General features: G+C 39.6%; 1 long non-coding RNA gene across 1 annotated transcript in view; it reads right to left on the reverse strand.

Moving 5' to 3' along the window:
- Positions 1 to 945: 945 nt before the first annotated feature.
- LOC129651629 (uncharacterized) overlaps positions 946 to 21,288 on the reverse strand; it is a 55,712-nt gene continuing 35,369 nt past the window's right edge. The window contains exons 3-4 of the long non-coding RNA XR_008714255.1: positions 2,817 to 2,910; positions 946 to 1,484 (exon numbers count right to left, since the gene is read on the reverse strand). This is a non-coding gene — a long non-coding RNA (uncharacterized LOC129651629). The remainder of the gene's footprint in view (positions 1,485 to 2,816; positions 2,911 to 21,288) is intronic.

Raw genomic sequence — 21,288 nt, forward strand, 5'->3', positions numbered from 1 at the left:
TGGGGTCACAAAGAGTCAGACACAATTTAGTGACTGAAAAATAACTACAACAAAGAGGCTGGAAGTCCAAGATCAAGATTCTTCAGGACTGTTTTCCGAGACCTCTCTCCTTGGCTTGTGGACGGCCACCTTCTACCTGTGTCTTCACACGGTCTTCTGTGCGTGTCTGTGCAAATCTCCTCTGCTATACCAGTCATTTGGATTAGAGCTCAACCTAGTGATTCATTGTACCTTACTCACTTCTCTGAAGACTCTGTCTCCAAATACAGTTACATTCTGAGGTTCTTGGAGTTTCAACTGGGGGGAGGAGGGGGAGGGCAACACATTCAGCCCATAACAAGGCTGGTCCCTGCTTAAGAACTCCATGAAGGCTTTTCTGAATACAGCCTCTGCATTAAGCCAAAAGAAGGGATGGGGGACTCTGTGCTGCTCTATATTTCATCATAGCATTGTCCTTACCCCCTAGTCCCACCCAGACTTGGCCATCAGAAGGGCAATACCCTCAAACTTTATCTCTGGGTCCCCAGGACCTCCCACAGTCCCTAAGAAACAGCGTGCATGCACGCTAAATCATTTCAGTTGTGTCTGACTCTTTGCGACCCTATGGACTATAGCCCACCAGGCTCCTCTATCCATGGGGTTTCCTAGGCCAGACGACTGGAGTGGGTTGCCATGCCCTCCTCCAGGGGATCTTCCTGACCCAGGGACCAAATCCTCATCTCTTTCATCTCCTGCATTGGCAGGCAGGTTTTTTACCACTAGCACCAACCAGGGAAACAGCAGTGCTCAATAAATGTCCAGGGAATAAATGAGTGATCAAAAATGTGGCATGCTCTGTCTTGGTTAAAGACAAAAGCTATCCTCGAGTTTAGTTTAAAAGACGGTTCCAGCACATGTGATATAACACGTGAGTAAAGGCCAGGTTTGATTTCTTGCTCCCTTTTATTGTGTAATCAATAACTTCTGAAAATCCTTAAAAATAAGCTGCAGGGCAAGGCTAAGGCTCAGAAGAGTGAAGAAGAGGAAGACGTCTAAGGAGTCTGCAAGGAGCATTATTAATATGATGCTGGCATTACAAGGGATATCAATATTAATAGCAATATTAGTGCCAAAATGCATCAGCCTCAATATTTTGCAGTTGCTTACAAACACCTTTAATGGGTGATGACAGATGGGCAATTTCAGGGTGGAATTGAAATGGACTGTTATGAGGGTTGAGAAAGGTGAAGCAAAGCATGTGTGCTTCTCCTTAACAGGATCAGTCTTCCATCACCCCCACCCCCAGCCTCGCACTTTGTGCCCTGAACACCCCCACATACTAGGGTTGCAGGCCCAGCAGTTCTCTTCAGACGCTAAAGGGCAGAAGGATAAAACTATGCAACCTATGAACTGTGTCTTAAAGGTTATTCCTGAATGTGAGCGGGGTGTTGACTGCAGCTTGTTGGATATGGTGCCTCCTCCCACTTTAAGCTGGAAATGTTCTCCTGCAAAAAATGACAAGGATCTAGGTTATTTGAAATTGTATCCTGCTGCAAATGCCCAGGGGATTTCCCCTCTGAAGAGATCCTTTGGCAAAATTATTTATATAACCTAGAATCCTTTTGTGAAATGAATACAGGTGTGTTCTCCCTTAAGTAAATCTAATTTACAAATTCAATTTAATTCAACAAATGTTTATTGATTACTTTTTCTGTACCCAGGGCATTGTGCCAGTACAAGTGATAAAAAATGTATTTAAGATGTGATCACTACCCTTAAAAAACTCATATTCTAACAGAAGGAGGCAGACATATAACTAATACTTCTACCAATATGGTATTGCTACAGTGAAGATTTATTAAAAATTCTCTGGGGATCAAGACAAATCAAATAATTCATTAATAATGGAATAAGCAAGGAAAGTTGCAGAAAGGAGGGAATAAATGGGATGGGCTTTGAAGTTTGAGTAAGAGTCCTCCAGGCTGGAATGCAGCCATGACCATCATCATAAGTAATCAATGTGTCTATATCTAGAACGCACAGGGTGGTGAGGGAAGGATCAGGAAGGAGAAATGGAGAGAAATATCCTAGACAAATAGCATGCTCTACACTGAAGGATCTGATTCAGTTGGACTCAAATTTTTATTCCTCTCTGATTTAGCTGTTGTACCTAAGAGGTCGCCACAGAATTCTGGTAGCTAGCAAGCTCTCCTACCACGTTGACAAATGATTCAATTTACAAAAATTGATTTATGTCCTTAGAGGAATTCATTGATTTTGTAGAGAGAGGTACATTTGTAAGGAAAGAATTGTTATGTCTGAATGTTCACAAAGAATAAAGAAAAGGAAGATGCTTGCTGGAATCCAGTGTTCTGCTATACTGGTTCACATAGGCAACTCCAGGAAAGGGAGGCTTGGGATTGAAAGACTACAGCCACTCAGACTGGATATGGGTTAAGACTAAAATGTCCGCTTGAAATGAAACTCATCTGAATGTGTCAGAGTAAAATGCATGAAGGAAGCCCTGGATCCAACCCAGGAGGCTCACAGTGCTGCTTTAAGGAGAGGCTACTACATTTCTCTGAATGCTCCTCTCAGCTGTGTTGACCGCTCCCCTTGTAGGTTTCAGATTTCACAGTTCACATTTCTCACTTGTTCTGTGACCCTCTGTCCATCTTCCACCTTCTTCAAGTTTTGTTATTTTTAGAATCCGACTGACGGCCAGATGGAGCAAACTCTTCTTTATCATCATCATCATCATCATCATCATTATCATCATCACTGTTTTATTCCATTTGGACTGCTGTAACAGAAATATTATGGATTGGAGAACTTACCAACAACAGAAACATCTTTTTCACAGTTCTGGAGGCAAGGAAGTTGAAGATCAAGTTTCCTGGTTCATAGATCATTCTCTTTTCCCTGTGTCCTCTGTGGGGGAAGGGACAAAGAATTCTTTAGGGCCTTTATGAGGGTTTCACCATTATAACCTAAAAATCTCCCAAAGGCTCCACTTTCTAATATCACCACATTGAAGGTTAGGGCTTCCAGATATGAATTTAGAGCTCAGCTGGGTGCTCAGTGGATGGATGCTAGATGCTAGATGCTGGTGCTAGATGAATGGAATGGTGGTGGGAAGGGAGGTCTATGAGGGAGGGGAAATTTGTATGTATATAGCTGATTCACTTCGTTGTACAGCAGAAAATAATGCAACATTATAAAGCAACTCTACCCCAATTAAAAAATTTATTTAAAAAAAAGTTTGGTCAGTATATAAATATTCAGTCTGTAGCAATCATCATCACTTTTTTGGCATATAGTTTGAAAACTATACCCTCTCTCATTTGATGCCAGCCAGAACCCTGAGAGGAATGCAGGCTATTATCCCCAAGTTCTAAAAGAGACATCAGTGGCTAAAAGAGGTTATTTAACTTGTCCAGGGGGTCACACAGCTAACTACTTGCAGAGAGAAACCTAAAACCAGTTCTCCTGGCAACCCATGCAAGGTACCCCCACCTACACCACACTGCCTCCAGAGAAGATGGACTCAGCCTTGTATATGAGCAAAGCAGTGGGCTAGCTATCAGGTGTGAATTGAGAGACCTTAGGAAGACCTCCCACTTTTCAATTTTTCCCTGGCTAACCAGTCACAAGGCATGAAATTGCACCATTTGATACTTTGTGGGCATGTGCACTAAAGATAAATGACTTCAATTTATAGAGTTTGTAACTTTTCTAAAGTCCTTCTACATGTTTTACCACAAAATTCATCTTGCAGAGGGCAAGGGCTATCTGAGTTTGAGATTCTTCTCACTGCCAAGTGCAGCTGACACAGGTAGAAGTAATCAACACTTCCGCACAAAGTCTCAAGACAGAATTTCCAGGGCTAGAAATAATAAAGTCACACAAAGATACCACCAGGCTTCTGCATCCTCAGCCAGCTGGCAGCTCTCCTCTTGGGCACAAAATGGCTGCAGCTGGCAGCTCCTTGCCTCTCCTCATGCTGTAGTCAGAGATGGGAGAAAAAAAGTGTCTCTCTTTATGTGTCTCAATTTCTTTAAGAAATTGCAGAAAGTGGTTTCAGACACCTCCAAGTAAACATCCCCTTACATCTCATTAACCACAGTAGGGTCACAAGCCCACAAGCCCTAATCAGATCTGGCTGAAAAAAAATTGGAATTTTCTCGATTGGTTTTATCTGCATAGCATTCTTCCCCTAGAGAAGGAGTAGGGTAAATAAAGCATGCTCTACCCCAGCACTTGAATAAAATCTGGGTTTTGTTAACAGGAATAAGGTGGAATGATGCCTAAATAGAAAACTCACAATTTGTTGCTGTTGTTCAATCACTAAGTTGTGTCCAACTCTTTGTGATCCCATGGATTGCAGCACACCAGGCTTCCCAGTCCTTCAATATCTCCTGGAGTCTGCTCAAATTCATGTCCAGTGAGTCAGTGATGCTACACAACCACCTCATCCTCTGTCTCCCGTTTCTCCTCCTACCCTCAATCTTTCCCAGAATCGGGGTGTTTTCTGGTGAGTTGGCCCTCACATCAGGAGGCCAAAGTATTGGAGTTTCAACTTCAGCATTAGTCCTTCCAGTTAATATTCAGAGTTGATTTCCTTTAGGATTGATTGATTTGATCTCCTTGCAGTCCAAGGGACTCACAATGTCTGCCACATATCCCCAATTTTCAGAAGGAAAACAAAGATTTAAAACCTTCCAGAGCACCCCTCCACCCCCAGAAGAGTAGACATCTCTCCCAGTAGTACTATATGAAGTTATTATCAGCTTATAGAAGTATAACTCTTGCCTGGAAAATTCCATGGACTGAGGAGCCTGGTGGGCTACAGTCCATGGGGTCAAAAAGAGTTGGACATGACTAAGCAACTTCACTTTCACTTTCACTCTCAGAAGTATAACAATTAAGCTGTATAATGCTATTAGCTATTAACACCTTTATTCCTACATCACCCATTATTGATCCTATCAGGTGTCTGGTTATGAAAAGGACTGTTGTAGTTAATCTCAAAAAATTCTGAATTATGTTTCTAAATGATCACAACACAAATAAAGTGCAAAGTGAGGATGGGCTTCCACAGAAGAGGAAATCAAACCTAAAAGGAGCATGATGAGGTTGCAGTGGTAAAAGTGGTACAGAAGTAGAGGGAGGAAGGGGCTGCAGACAGGGGCTCTTCATCCATTGCTCAATGTTGATTTCAGTGGCCCAAGTGAAGTTGTGAGCCTGAGAAAGTGAAATGGGTCATGATGACTATAGACAATAAGCAACTCTCAGACCAAATGAAGTCAGAAATCAGGGCCTCACCCAGCTCTAAATCCTCTGGTAGGGCAGTTCTTTTTAATGGTAAACATTTCCACTTGTTATTATTGTTTAGTCGCTAAGTCGTGTCTGACTCTTTGTAACCCCATGGACTGTAGTCCACCAGACTGCCCTGTCCATAGAATTCTCCAGGCAAGAATACTGGAGTAGATTGTCATTTCTTCTCTAGGGGATCTTCTTGACTCAGAGTCTGAACATGTGTCTTCTGCATTGGCAGGCAGGTTCTTTACCACTGAGCCACCAGGGAAGCCCAGAACATTTCCACTAATAGCACCAAATTGCAAGTCTTGCTTTTATCTATCCCTTTATCTGTCTGCTGTTGCATTTGTGATTGCTGGTTTGAGTCAGGATCAGTAGCAAAAGAGGGGACACAAGGTGTACCAGCTCCCATCCTTAATGTTTCCTAATTCCCAATTAATAGTAACCTTCAAGATTTGAGAACAAGAAATTAGACTTCCTGGTAATTCTTGGAAACCACCCATACCATATAATTCTGCATTTTTCATAGCACTTTGTGTATTTTTAAATAATTATGAGTCACTATAATAATAAGTGAGTTGTTTGTGGGTTGTAGGATTATCACAGAGTTTTCTGTTAAAATATACAATAAATGCATGGTTAAAATTTGTTAGAAGCCAAAATATTATGACAAGATTATATACTTCCATGATACATAAAATTATCTTTCTTGTAGATCTCTTATATATATTTGATAATCAAAAATATTAAAAGAAACAAATAAATGCCAAATAAAAATCATTTAAGTAGATATAAACAATAGAATATTACTCAGCCATAAAAAGGAACACACTTGACTCAGTTCTAATAAGGTGGATGAACCTAGAGCCTATTATACAGAGTGATGTAAGTCAGAAAGAAAGAACAAATGTCATATATTAATGCATATATATGGAATCTAAAAAGATGGTACTGATGAACCTATCTGCAGAGCAGCAATGAAGAACAGACTTGTGTACGTGGAGGGCAGGAGAGAGAGAGTGGGATGAATTGAGAGAGAAGCACTGAAATATACACATTAACATATATGGAATTAGATAGCAGGTGGAAATTTACTGTATGATGCAGGATGCTTTGCGACAACCTACAGGGATGGAATGTGGTGGGAGGTGGGAGGGAGGTTCAAGAGGGAGGTGACATATGTGTACCTATGGGTGAACTAAAATGGACTGGAATGGGTGAATTTAATTCAGATGACCATTTTATCTACTACTGTGGGCAAGAATTCCTTAGAAGAAATGTAGTAGCCCTCATAGCCAACAAAAGAGTCCAAAATGCAGTACTTGAGTGCAGTCTCAAAAATGAAAGAATGATCTCTGTTCATTTCTAAGGCAAACCATTCAATATCACAGTAATCCAAGTCAATGCCCCAACTACTAATGCCGAAGAAGCTCAAGTTGAAGGTTCTATGATAACCTACAAGATCTTCTAGAATTAACACCAAAAAAAGATGTCCTTTTCATCACAGGGGACTGGAATGCAAAAGTAGGAAGTCAAGATACCTGAAGTAACAGACAAGTTTGTCCTGAGCACAAAATGAAGCAAGGCAAAGGCTAACAGAGTTTTGCCAAAAGAACGCACTGGTCATAGCAAACACCTCTTTCAACAACACAAGAGATAACTCTACACATGAACATCACCAGATGGTCTATACCAAAACCAGATTGATTATCTTCTTTGCAGCCAAAGTGGAGAAGCATTATACAGTCAGCAAAAACTAGACCAGGTACTGACTGTGGCTCAGATCATGAACTCCTTATTACCAAATTCAGACTTAAATCAAAGAAAGTAGGGAAAACCACTAGACCATTCAGGTATGACCTAAATCAAGTCCCTTATGATTATACAGTGGAAGTGACAAACAGATTCACAGGATCAGATCTGATAGACAGTGCCTGAAGAACTATGCATGGAGTTTCATGACATTGTATAGGAGGCAGTGATCAAGATCATCCCCAAGAAAAAGAAATGCAAAAAGGCAAAATGGTTGTCTGAGGAGGCCTTACAAATAGCTGAGAAAAGAAGAGAAGCTAAAGGCAAATGAGAAAACGAAAGATATATGCATCTGAATGCAGAATTCCAAAGAAGAGCAAGTAGAAATAAAAAGCCTTCCCCAGTGATCAGTGCAAAGAAATAGAGGAAAACAATAGAATGGGAAAGACTAGAGATCTCTTCAAGAAAATTAGATATACCAAGGGAACATTTCATGAAAAAATGGGCACAATAAAGGACAGAAATGGTATGGACCTAACAGAAGTAGAAGATATTAAGAAGAGGTGGCAAGAATACACAGAAGAACTGTACAAAAAAGATCTTCACGACCCAGATAATCACGATGGTGTGATCACTCACCTAGAGCCAGGCATCCTGGAATGCAAAATCAAGTGGGCCTTAGGAAGCATCACTACAAACAAAGCTAGTGGAGGTGATGGGATCCCAGCTGAGCTATTTCAAGTCCTAAAATATGATGCTGTTAAAGTGCTGCACTCAATATGTCAGCAAGTCTGGAAAGTTTTCATTCCAATCCCAAAGAAAGGCAATGCCAAAAATGTTCAACCTACCACACAATTGCACTCATCTCACACGCTAGAAAAGTAAAACTCAAAATCCTCCAAGCCAGGGTTCAACAGTATGTTAATCAAGAATTTCCAGATGTTCAAACTGGATTTGGAAAAGACAGAGGAACCAGAGATCAAATTGCCAACATCCACTGGATCATCAAGAAAGCAAGAGAGTTCCAGAAAAACATCTACTTCTGCTTTATTGACTATGCTGAAGTCTTGGACTGTGTGGATCACAACAAACTGGAAAATTCTGAAAGAGATGGGAATACCAGAACACCTTACCTGCCTCCTGAGAAATCTGTATGCAGGTCAAGAAGCAACAATTAGAACTGGACATGGAACAACAGACTGGTTCCAAATAAGGAAAGGAGTACATCAAGGCTGTATGTTGTCACCCTGCTTATTTAACGTATATACAAAGTACATCATGCGAAATGCCAGGCTGAATGAAGCACAAGCTAGAATCAAGATTGCCGGAAGAAACAGCAATAACCTCAGATATGCAGATGACACCAACCATACCGTAGAAAGCAAAGAGGAACTGAAGAGCCTCTTGATGAAAGTGAAAGAGGAGAGTGAAAAACCTGGCTTAAAATTCAATATTCAAAAAACGAAGATCATGGCATTGGATTCATCACTTCATGGCAAAGAGATGGAGAAACAATGGAAACAGTGGCAGACTTTATTTTTGGGGGCTCCAAAATCACTGCAGATGGTGACTGCAGCCATGAAATTGAAGATGCTTGGTCCTTAGAAGAAAAATTATGACCAACCTAGAGAGTTTATTAAAAAGCAGAAGAATACTTTGCCGACCTAGGTCCATCTAGTCAAAGCCATGGTTTTTCCAGTAGTCATTTATGGATGTGAGAGTTGGACTATAAAGAAAGCTGAGCACTGAAGAATTTTTTATTTTCAACTGTGGTGTTGGAGAAGACTCTTGAGAGTCCCTTGGATTGCAAGATCAAACCAGTGAATCCTAAAGGAAATCAGTCCTGAATATTCATTGGAAGGACTGATGCTGAAGCTGAAACTCCAATACTTTGGCCACCTGATGTGAAGGATTGATTCACTGGAAAAGATCCTCATGCTGGGAAAGATTGAAGGCAGGTGGAGAAGGGGGAGACAGAGGATGAGATGGTTGGATGGTATCACCAAGTCAATGGACATGAGTTTGAAAAAGCTGCAGGAGTTGGTGAAGGACAGGGAAGCCTGGTGTGATGCAGTCCATGGGTTCACAAAGAGTTGGACACGACTTAGTGACTGAACTGAACCACAATATATAATTTTTAATATTTAAAATTTTAAAACACTCCAAGCATTCATTGCCCTATACAAGAGTCTCAGTCTCTCTTTTGGTGACAAATATTCCAGACATGGGACTTCCTATAGCTCAGATGGCAAAGAATCTGCCTGCAATACAGGAGACCCAGGTTTGATCCCTGGGTCAAAGATACCCTGGAGAAGGAAATGGCAACCCATTCCAGTATTCTTGCCTGGAAAATCCTATTGACAGAGGAGCCTGTCGGGCTACAGTCCATGGAGTCGCAAAGAGTCAGACACGAGTAAGCAACTAACACACACATTCCAGACATAGACAATTTCTCCCATCTTGCATTGACCTCAGTCAGATTGGTTACAGTATGTCCAGTAGCAGCAAATTCAAGATGAGAGGTAGGGTTGTTTTATATAAGCTCCTTTCCATTTTTAATGACAAAAGCATTTTGTCTGTTTGATTTGATTTTGGGTGGGTCTTCGAATTCATTACTGCTGCTGCTAATTCAGATTCTTAAATTCGTTTCCAATTTAATGTTGCAGTATTTCCTCAACAAAATCTTCTCTTTGCATTTCTCCGTTCAAGTATTTGCAAAAAACGGTTAAACTACAGTAAATATTCAAGCCATAAACATTTTTGGGTAGTAATGAAACAAAATAACATCCAGATTTCCTAGCAAGGACTCCTAACAGCACCGCACAGAATCACACGCTGAAATTGCCAACTTAGAGTTGTATTTCACTTCCAAAACTTATTATTTCTTAGAACACCATCCATAAAGTAGTCCATGAGTATAAGCTGACTAGTATTTATTTTATTTGCAGCAATGACTTAGCATTAGCACCAGTCAGGGTGGCAGATAACTCTTCTCTCCTGGCAAAAACTGGAAGCAAGGCTGACTGATGGGACTTTGCTGTTACTCCCTACCTGCTCCTGTCCTGACCCCTCAAAACTCTGACCTTCACCTTCAGCTCCTTGGGTCAGAATCTCCTGCTCTTGTTTTTGATTTTATGTCAGCAGATTCTTTCAAAGTAGTAGCATCTCTTCATTGATGGTTGAGCTTCGATTCTCACAAGAAACTTATAATACTTTTGACCGTTTTCCCAGTTTCTCAGCTGACTTTTCTCAGCATTTGGAAAAACATGCACATTTCCTGTGAAATACTGAAAAAATAATTTCTACCTCTAATACACTCATCAGGCAAAAGCTGGTGAGTCCAAGGCAGTTGCTGAAGGAGAATGTTTTGAGACTCTCTCCCACAGCCAGGCAGGAGGGCCAGAGGACCCAGGGCATCCCATTCTCACTCACAGTTCATCTCTCCTCATGAATCCTGGCCCCTCTTTGCCCAGCCTGTTATCCCTAAAGCTCACCCAGACCTACCTACTTTATCCCCTATTTCTTCTACTCAAAAGTACTTTCAAGCACCTCCTTTCTCACATTCTAATGTTTTGAGAAAAATATCCATTAAAACAAAAAATACTGTCTGCTCTATCAGTAAACAAAAGATGTGGCAGCCATGAAGCCATCATATTACAGCATCCCCAAGGCTGAGCCCTGAGGGAACTCAGGACAGAAACAGGATGCACGCCATCTAGCAGTCAACAGCTGCAGCCACTCTAGACAACATATCCTGAGGAGACTCAGAATGAGAAAACACAGGATACTGGCCCCAGACAGCAGAGGTGCTTATCAAAAGAACAATTTCAATGGGCATCTTCCCATACATAGAAAAGTGCTAAATTCCTTGAGATGTCTGACTTCTTTATTTTTCAATAATCTTCTGAAGTTCCAGCTGTGCTAAGTTAATTCAGTTGTGTCTGACTCTTTGCAACCTCGGGGACTATAGCCCACCAGGTTTTCTGTCCATGAGATTCTCCAGACAATAATACTGGAGTGGATTATCATTTCCTTCTCCAGGGAATCTTCCTGACCCAAGGCTCAAACCTTGCTCTCTTATATCTCCTGCACTGGCAGGTTCTTCACCACTAGCACCACCTGGGAAGCCCAAAGTTCCAATTACCTGGTCTTTGTTGCAAAAATTCTTATACATCTTTGACTCCTCCCTTGCCTCTTCAAAGCAGTCTCCCAGAACCATCAGAGATACTGTGTCCTGGGTTTAAGTCCTCAAATAATACATAACTCTCAACTTTTAGGCTGTGCATTTTTTTCAGTCAACAAAAGTATCAGCCATTAGTGTGGTCTAGTTGCCACTATGACAATTTAATTAAAGCAATGCAGAATAAGGTGTGAATCATACATCAATGTCCACTGATTTTTAGCATGATACTGACTAAATCACTTCATCATACAGAACCTCAATTTTTTCATCTATAAAATAAAGATAAAAATTCCACCTCATAATTTTTATTTATTTTTTAAAAAATTTTATTGGAGTATAGTTGATTTACAATATTGTGTTAGTTTCTGCTGTACAGCAAAATCAATCAGTTATGCATTTACATATATCAGCTCATTTTTTAGCTTCTTCCTCCATATAGGTCATAATATACAAACAGTTCATTTATCTCACTATCAAAAAAAAAAAAAAACTCAACCAAAAGGCAGGCAGGAGATCTAAATAGATATTTCTCCAAATAAGACATCAGTTCAGTTCACTCGCTCAGTTGTGTTCGACTCTTTGCGAACCCATGAACCTCAGCACACCAGGCCTCCCCGTCCATCACCAACTCCTGGAGTCCACCCAAACCCATGTCCATTGACTCGGTGATGCCATCCAACCATCCCATCCTCTGTTGTCCCCTTCTCCTCCTGCCCTCAATCTTTGCCACCATCAGGGTCTTTTCAAATGAGTCAGCTCTTCATATCAGGTGGCTAAACTGTTGGAGTTGCAGCTTCAAAATCAGTCCTACCAATGATAGACTGGTTGGATCTCTTTGAAGTCAAACGGACTCTCAAGAGTCTTCTCCAACACCACAGTTCAAAAGCGTAAATTCTTCTGAGCTCAGCTTTCTTTATAGTCCAACTCTCACATCCATACATGACCACTGGAAAAACCATAGCCTCGACTAGACGGACCTTTGTGGACAAAGTAATGACACAGATGGCCAAACAGCACATGAAAAGATGAAATCATTGAGGACAATTATTGCAGCCATGAAATTAAAAGACACTTACTCCTTGGAAGAAAAGCTATGACAAACCTAGACAGCATGTTAAAAAGCAAAGACATGACTTTGCTGACAAAGGTTTGTATAGTCAAACCTGTGGTTTTTCCAGGAGTCATATACAAATGCAATAGTTGGACCATAAAGAAGGATGAGCACCGAAGAATTGATGCTTTCGAACTGTGGTGCTGGAGAAGACTCTTGAGAGTCCCTTGAATAGCAAGGAGATCAAACCAGTCGTCCTAAAGGAAATCAACCCTGAAAATTCACTGGGAGGACTGATGCTGAAGCTGAAGCTCCAATACTTTGGCCACCTGATGCAAAAAGCCACCTCATTGGGAGACTCTGATGCTGGGAAAGATTGAGAGCAGGAAGAGAAGTGGGTGACAGAGGATGAGATAGTTGGATGCCATCACTGACTCAATAGACATGAGTTTGAGCAAACTCCAGAAGATTAGTGAAGGACAGGGAAGCCTGGCATGCTGCAGTCCATGGGATAACTTAGCAACTGAACAACAACAACATTACTCATTATTAGAGAAGTGCAAATCAAAACCAGATCATGATATTTTTGAGAAGATGAAGCAATATAGGTATTTGAATTTTAAAGAAAGGAGATTTTGAGAGCAAATAATCATCCTCTAGCAGCTACTGAGATTGCAGACCTAACACTCAGGAGCAGAATCCACTGTATTTGCAAATCCAAAAGTGAGCAAGTGTCAGCAAATGCCTCTTTTCTTGCTCCCTAAAAGGTCCATACTATCCCCTAACCCTGTGCCAATTCCACTAACTTCTCACTGTGCATACTTCCAAAGTAGGATCAGCATGGAGAGAGTGAGTCCACCAACTCAATGCCTTTACCCACTGGCGCTGCCCTCAGCCTGGCCTAAAGTAGATGCTCAATAAACGTTTGCCAAATTGAATTTTCTTCTCCCTGGATTAATCACTGGTCGAAGCAAGTAGCTAGCCTCCAGCGTGGCTCCAGTGTCCACAAACTTTATGAGTCATGTCTTCAAAAGCCTTGCAGCAGCCACCCCCTTCCCTTGCCTCTGACCTCTCCTGCTTCTTCAGCATGTTTATGGACATAATTACAGCATGCTATTGATTTCCTGACAGGCGCCTTGATGTAACTATTTTACAGAATCAAGCTAATTTCATACATTGAGGTTTTTATGGGCTCTGGCAGATTCAACCTAAGAAGTCATTTTGTCTCCCCTTTGGGCACTCCCGCCCCTTCTCAGAACATTGCTTCTCTTGGTCCCTCCTTCCCTGAAGCCCAGCTGAGCTGCTTGCAATCCACTGTCTCTGTCTTTTCCTTGAGGCCCCACTCTGATGGTCTTGTGAGTTGACAGTCATGTCTTGAGAAAACAGCAAGGTCTTTGAGATCCCAAGAAGTTACGGCAGTGCATCTGGGTGATGGGGGAGTGGAAGATAGAATTCAATTATTCCTCTAATTTTTTAAAAAAAACTTTTTATTTCCTACTGAAGTATAGCAAGTAAGTGCAAGTGAAGTTGCTCAGTCATGTCCAACTCTTTACAATTCCGTGGACTGTAACCTACCAGCCTCCTCCATCCATGGAATTTTCCAGGCAAGAATACTGGAGTGGGTTGCCATTTCCTTCTCCAGGGGATCTTCCCAACCCAGGGATTGAACCCAGGTCTCCCACATTTCAGGCAGATGCTTTACCATCTGAGCCATGGGAAGCTGATCAACAATGTTGTGATAGTTTCAGGTAGACAGCAAAGGTATTCAGCCATCCATGTACATGTATCCATTCTCCCCCAAACTCTGCCCACATCCAGGCTGCCACATACCTTTGAGCAGAGTTCCCTGTGCTATACAGTAAGACCTTCTTGGTTATCTATTTTAAATATAGCAGTGTGTACACATCCATCCCAAATTACCTAACTATCCCTTCCCCTGTCCCTCCCCTCTGGAAACCATAAGTTCATTTTCTAAGTCTGTGAGTCTGCTTCTGTTCTGTAAATAAGTTCATTTGTATCATTTCTTTTTATTGGACTTCCCTGGTGGCTCAGCTGGTAAAGAATCCACCTGCAATGCTGGAGACCTGGGTTCGATCCCTAAATTAGGAAGAGCCACTGGAGAAGGAAACGGCTACCCATTCCAGTATTCTGGCCTGGAGAGTTCCATGAACAGTCCATGGCATTGCAAAGAGTTTTCTTTAGATCCCCCCCCCCCCACACACACACACACATAAAAGGGATAGCATTCAATATTTCCCCTTCTCTGTCTGACTTACTTCACTCAGTATGACAATCTCTAGGTCAATGCCTGGTAGGGGTCACTAAGAGTCGGACACGACTGAGCGACTTCATTTTCACTTTTCACTTGCATGCATTGGAGAAGGAAATGGCAACCCACTCCAGTGTTCTTGCCTGGAGAAGCCCAGGGACTGGGGAGCCTGGTGGGCTGCCGTCTATGGGGTCACACAGAGTCAGACACGACTGAAGCGACTTAGCAGCAGCAGCAGAAGGTCAATTCATGTTGATGCAATTGGCATTATTTCATTCTTTTTAATGGCTGAGTAATATTCCATTGTATACATGTTGGTATTCCTCTGATTTTTAAAGCCTGGGTCTGCTATTACACTCTGAACACATTTCTGGACCCACTGAAATTTCCCTTACCTACATGCATCTGCTAATTAATGGTATGCAGTCTTTCAAGAGACATGATTTTATCTAATCTACATACCAATCCTGGGGTTGTGCTATAATGTCCATTTTACAGATGTGGAAAATGAGGCTGGAAAACTAAAGCAGCTTGATAATTCAAAATAGTAACAGTGAGCATATGAACATCCTTCACAAAAAGACTTCACATGGGCATTTCTTCTCCATTTGGAGATACAGAGTTGCAGAGCCAAGACTTAAACAATTACACTTCTCATACCAAGCTCTTCCTTCTACACGGCTGCTTCATTTCTGTTCTCAGGCCCATACACACAGTTCCCCATCATGGTCTTGGCCAGGCTATTCTTACAAACCCAGGATGGTCCTCCCCTTTCTGCCTATCCAGCTCACATGTGCCCTTGAAGGCATAATGGAGCCCTCCTCTACTCCTACCTCTACCAGGAAACTTTCCCTTATAAATCCATCTTTCTGTGACATTCTCTAGTCTGGAACATCCTGGATATGTCTATTAGATAATAACTGCATGTAAGTAGACATTTAATAAAGTTGTTCTAGTCTTGGAGTCCCTCAATGTAGTGTATCTGATTTGGTTGAATTCCATCACCCATTCCCAATAGATGTCAATGTTCCAATTTCTCAAAGACCACCATCCTACTCTGAGGAGCCATAGGACACCAGGGAAGTTGAGTTCAGCCCTGGTTCTGGGAGTGGGACCCAAGACCAATGTCTGGTGAATCAGTACATCTACATGACCTGAGCAGTCCAATCAGAGGAAATATCTAGACTGTAGAGAGATGGGCTATTCCTGATGGATGTGAAAGAGAGGGGAGAGGCTGCCAACAATAGAGCCAAGACGGAGGAAGCAGTCAAGAACTGGTCAGAGAGAGGAGAGAGAGAAAAAAAGAGCAGTTAGGTCAAACACTTCAAGCTGTAAGATCAGACCTTGCCTGAAGCTAACAAAGCCCTTTCTCCAGTCTTTTCAATGACAGGAGTCAACTCATGTCTCTTTGTTTAAACCAGTTTCAGTCACGCTTCCTAGCCCCAAAGGGTTCTAATATATATATATATATTTGAATAGTGATATTGCTTCTACAACAGTTCCTATCAACCTAGAGGCAGCACAACTCTCTGTTCAGATTTCTTAGTTTTAAAAGAATACATTGAAACCAAAATTTTTAGCTCCATTCATCCTTTTGTGACTTATAGGATTTTTGTTTTTTCTGAATACAAAAACATCCATTAGAGACACTCGAGAAATCCCACCACTACTAACAACAAAACTGTACTTAATTTTATTTTAAAATGTATGTTTTATAAAATTGGGATGAATCGTCTTACTGTGTGTGTGAATTCAAACTTCCTACAGTCACTTAATGACAGTAGATTACTTCAGTTGAGGGGGAAATAAGTAGCTATATTGGGGTTCCCTGAGGGCTCAGTGGTAGAGAACGCACCTGACAGTGCAGGAGAAGTGGGTTTGATTTCTGGGTAGGGAAGATCCCCTGGAGAAAGATGTAGAAACCCACTCCAGTATTCTTGCCTGGGAAATCCAATGGACAGAGGAGCCTGGAGGGCTACAGTCTATGGGGGTGACAAAAGAGTCAGGCACGACTTAGTGACTAAACAACAGCAAAGTAGCCAGAGTGCCTGGGTTAAAACCCCATCTCTATCATTAATATGTTTGTGACCTTGAACAATTGCTACAAATCCTGTCATGTCTCAGTGACCTCATATGTGAAAAGGCAGTAATGATAGCACTTGATTTATAGGAATTTCATGAGAATTAAAATATTTTGTATGGCTTTTGAATTGGGGTGCTGGAGAAGACTCTTGAGAGTCCCTTGGACTGGAAGGAGATCAAACCAGTCAATCCTAAAGGAAATCAACCCTGAATATTCACTGGAAGGAGTGATGCTGAAGCTCCAATACTTTGGCCACCTGATGCAAAGAGCCGATTTGTTGGAAAAGACCCTGATGCTAGGAAAGATTGAAGGCTAACGGAGAAGAGAGCAATAAAGGAGATGGTTGGATGGCATGATGACTCAGTGGACATGAGTTTGAGCAAACTCTGGGAGATAGTGAAGGACAAGGAAGCCTGGCATGCTGCAGTCTATGGGTCTCAAAGAGTCAGACATGACTTAGCGACTGAACAACAACATTTTGTGTGATATCTGCGTATAGTCATGTAGTAACAGCTCAATTTTTGACACACTGGGTTTGAGATACTATGGCTATTCAAGAAAGCTAATAGTGCACATTCTTTGTGGGCATCTGTTCTGTGCCTTAGAGGGTGCTTAGCTGCATCCCTGGCTCCTACATAGTCGATGCCAGTAGCACTCACCAACCTACCAGCCTTTATAACCAAATTGTCTCCAGGCGGACAACACTCCCAGCTGAGCATCACCATGGCATGGCATTTCATCACATGGCTCTACTGTCTGTTATCGTGTATAGCTCAAATGTAAAGACCATTGTTAGGTGACAGTAGTACAGAAGTATCCTTATACTCTTACAATTTTAATAAGAATCCCTTTGGTATTTTAACATCACATAAAATATTGAACTATTAGTTTGAGGTAAATGATATTACATTAATTTTTATTAAATTTTCTAAGAGTTTTTTTTTTTTTTAAGGGCTGTTATTTCATCAAATCTCTTTAGGGCATCAACTGAAATTTTCTCTGCCTCACTGATTCCTGGATTATATTAATAGAATTTGTAACATTAAATCATTCTTGTATTCTTGAGATAATGCCTAAGTGGACACATTATAGCATTCAATTTTTAATACAACATTGAGTGTGATGTGATGACATTTTATTTAAGGAATGTTATTTCAAACACATAAAAGAAATAGAATTGTGTTTTTTTACCTTTGCTTCATTATTAGGGTTAGGTTGATTTTACAAAATAATTTTGAAAGTTTTCTATTTACATCTTTTTATATGATTGGAAATGGTTAAATTTCCTCTAAAAGTTACATATTTCTTGAAATGTGATCAACTAAACTGACCAACAACAAAGTCAAGAGCATTCAGAAGAAAGTAATGTTACATCAATTTTTTTTTAGGAATTTCTTTAAATTCTCAACTTTGAGCCAATTTTGTGATCAATATCATGTAAAAATCATTATTTTTAATCAAAAATTTTTGTAAATAGTATAGAAGACAATGTGTTAATCTTATGCAACATGCTATAATTTCAATATCTGTAATGTAGTTCTACCCACTTTATAATACTATCTAATTTTGTACATTTCTTTTCTCTTTTTTCCTATTACATTTCTAGATCTACATGCTACTATTCTAATTGAAGACAATTCTTATGGTTTTTTCCTTCTATTTTATGTTCTTTGTGCTGCTTATTTAAATATTTAACTAAGCATTTCATTTTACTTCTAATGTATTATAAAAGTATTTAGCCTATGATTTTTCCCTTTTGTACAGCTTTGACTTTTCCCTATAAACTTTTACATAAAATGTTCCAATTTTTATTTCTTTATAAATAGTTTATAATTCTTATGACCCAACAATTATTACACTGAACAGTTTCTAGTTTTCAATGTGCCTTCAGGTTAGTAACCAGTTCTACATAAACAACAATTTTCACTATTTAAGGAGATTTTCTTTTCATTTTTGTCTCTTTTCTAAGAATGGTTGAAGGAAAGCTCTACTACCTGTTCACAGGGTTAAAGGTTTGCTAAGCATTTTTATTAAGTAAAAGTTATTAGTTCTATTTTTCATGTACTGTACATCCTCATTTATTTTTCTTTAAACTGAGGAAACCTTCCCAACTTTATTTATTTTTTAATTGAAAGATAATTGCTTTACAGAATTTTGTTCTTTTCTGTCAAACCTCAACATAAATCAGCCATAGATATACATATATCCCCTCCCTTTTGAACCTCCTTCTCATCTACCTCCCCATCCCACCCCTCTAGGTTGATACAGAGCCCCTGTATCTTCAGGACTTTTCATCCATATGCAGAAGAATACACCTTCTTCTCAAGTGCACATGGAACATTCTCCAGAGTAGACCACATCTTGGGTCACAAATCAAACCTCAGTAAATTTAAGAAAACTGAAATCATATCAAACATCTTCTCTGACCACAATGCTATGAAACTAGGCATCAATTACAGGGGAAAAAACTGTAGAAAACACAAACACATGGAGATTAAACAATACATTTCTAAATAACCAACAGGTTACTGAAGAAATCAAAAGGGAAATCAAAAAATTTCTAGAAACAAATGACAATGAAAACATATTCTCATTTATTTTTTGTTTGCCTCACCTGCCCAATTCTAAGAAAAATACATTGTCATTCCTCCACAAATATTTTATTATTTTTCATCATAGTTCTAATGTTTTGCATAAAATATGTTGATATTAAATTATTTGGCATTATCTTCTGTGTGGCTTATGACTGCTACATTTTTATTCTAGATTTTATGTTCCATCCATGTTACATAATTCTTTGTGCTTCCAATTCAACTGTTGTTAATACTGTCATTCTTGCACTTTGTATGTGTCCTCCTAATATCTTTTACCAAGCCTTGTATTTTTATCTTCCCCTGTCAATCATTTTGTATTAAATTTACATCTTGTAAACAGCATATAGTAGACATTTATTATTTCACCTAATCTTAGAGTCTGTATTTTCATAGGCAGGTTGACCTTTTATTTATTGCCATAAATTATATAACTGGGTTTTTTATTGTCATTCATTGTACTATTTCTTCCTAAGAGACTTCCTTACTTTTTCTTATTTTGTTTGTTTGTTTTGCCTTGAAATTTTCTTTCTTATTTTAATTTTTGTTTATTAAAGAGTGTGAATTATTTGCTTTGAATTTTTTTCCTGAAGTAGCTTGAGAAAGCATATATTAAAAAAATTTTAGTGGAATTTTAGGTTTTAGAAAATAACTTTTCAATTTCATTTTCCTAATAATCAATATAAAAAATAAATCTATTTACTTCTTCCTTTAAGATGAAGAAACCAGGATGCTTTTTACTACTTTCTCCTCTTCTATCACCCAATATCTTCATTTTTCCTGGAACAAAATGGGGTATTAGAACCAAATTCTGTTGAGTTTGTTTTTTTTTTTTTTTCACTTTTCAAAATGACTCTCTACTTTTCATTCTTCTTTATAGCCATGTTATCTTATCAAGAACTACTTAGCTTTTACTCCATGGTTATCTGTTTCAGTGCTTACCACCTGGCTTTTACTTGATAACCCCCTTATGTTTAGATCTTTATTTAGATATGTCTCTCTATTGACTGGAGTACATTCTTCAGTACTTTTTTCAGGAAGGAAATAGACCTCTGCATATTCTGGACATTTGTATTTCTGAAATTGTGTTTCTGGTACGTTCACACATAAATGACAGCTTATCTAAATTTTAAAAATTACATGAATCATGACTGTGTTCCTCAAAATTCTGTAGACCTTAATATAATATTAGAGAAAGCTAAATGCTATAACAAGCTACTGAAATTCTGAGGTTAACACTTAGGCCATTTTAGGAGTCAGGGTCAGCCTTTTAGGAGATGATTCAGGAACCCAGACCCTTTCTACTGTCACCTGGGATCCTAGGCGATACCTTCTGCATCTGGCAGAGAAAAGAAGAAAGAGAAGAAAATAACAAATCTTGTAGTTGTCTTTGGGAGCCAGAAAAGAAATAGCATGTAACTTCCGCCCACAGTCCATCAGCCAGAACTGGTCCATGGCCCACTAAATTAGAGCAAACTGGGTACCTTTGTCTTCCGGGGTTTCCAGGAGGAAGGTGAAATGATTTGATGTACAGACTCTGTACCACATACTTGCCAATTGCTCTTGGATGTGTGCAGAGACCCTAAAAGATATTTTAATTTTTGTAACTACATATATTCATCTACTTCTTTTTGTCGGTTTGATTATTTTTCCTTCTAGAGTGCTTGTAACATTTTATCTTTTAACTCAAAAATTTAGCCAGGCTGTATGTAGAAGCAGTTCCCTTTAAATTTATTTTGCCTGCATATTTAGGTCATTCTGCAAAACACATTTTCTTCAATTATGACTTTGATTGTTGCTTCTGAATAAGTCGTTCTGGTTTATTCCTCAGCAATACCTATAATTCCTAGATTGCATCTCCTTCTCTCTTCTCCATACCTATTATCTCCTCATCACTTTCATCTCCTTATTTTTCCCCCTCTGAAAACAAGGAGAATTTGTTCTTCTCATCAGTGATTTGAGTCTTAGCTGTGTTAACTCCTGCCTTTACTACCTTTATATAAATTGTATTTATTCTATTGGATTTAGTAATCCTTTGATTTTATTTTTATTTAGTCATCT

This window comes from Bubalus kerabau, chromosome 4 (assembly GCF_029407905.1).
Source record: "Bubalus kerabau isolate K-KA32 ecotype Philippines breed swamp buffalo chromosome 4, PCC_UOA_SB_1v2, whole genome shotgun sequence".
Taxonomy (NCBI): domain Eukaryota; kingdom Metazoa; phylum Chordata; class Mammalia; order Artiodactyla; family Bovidae; genus Bubalus; species Bubalus kerabau.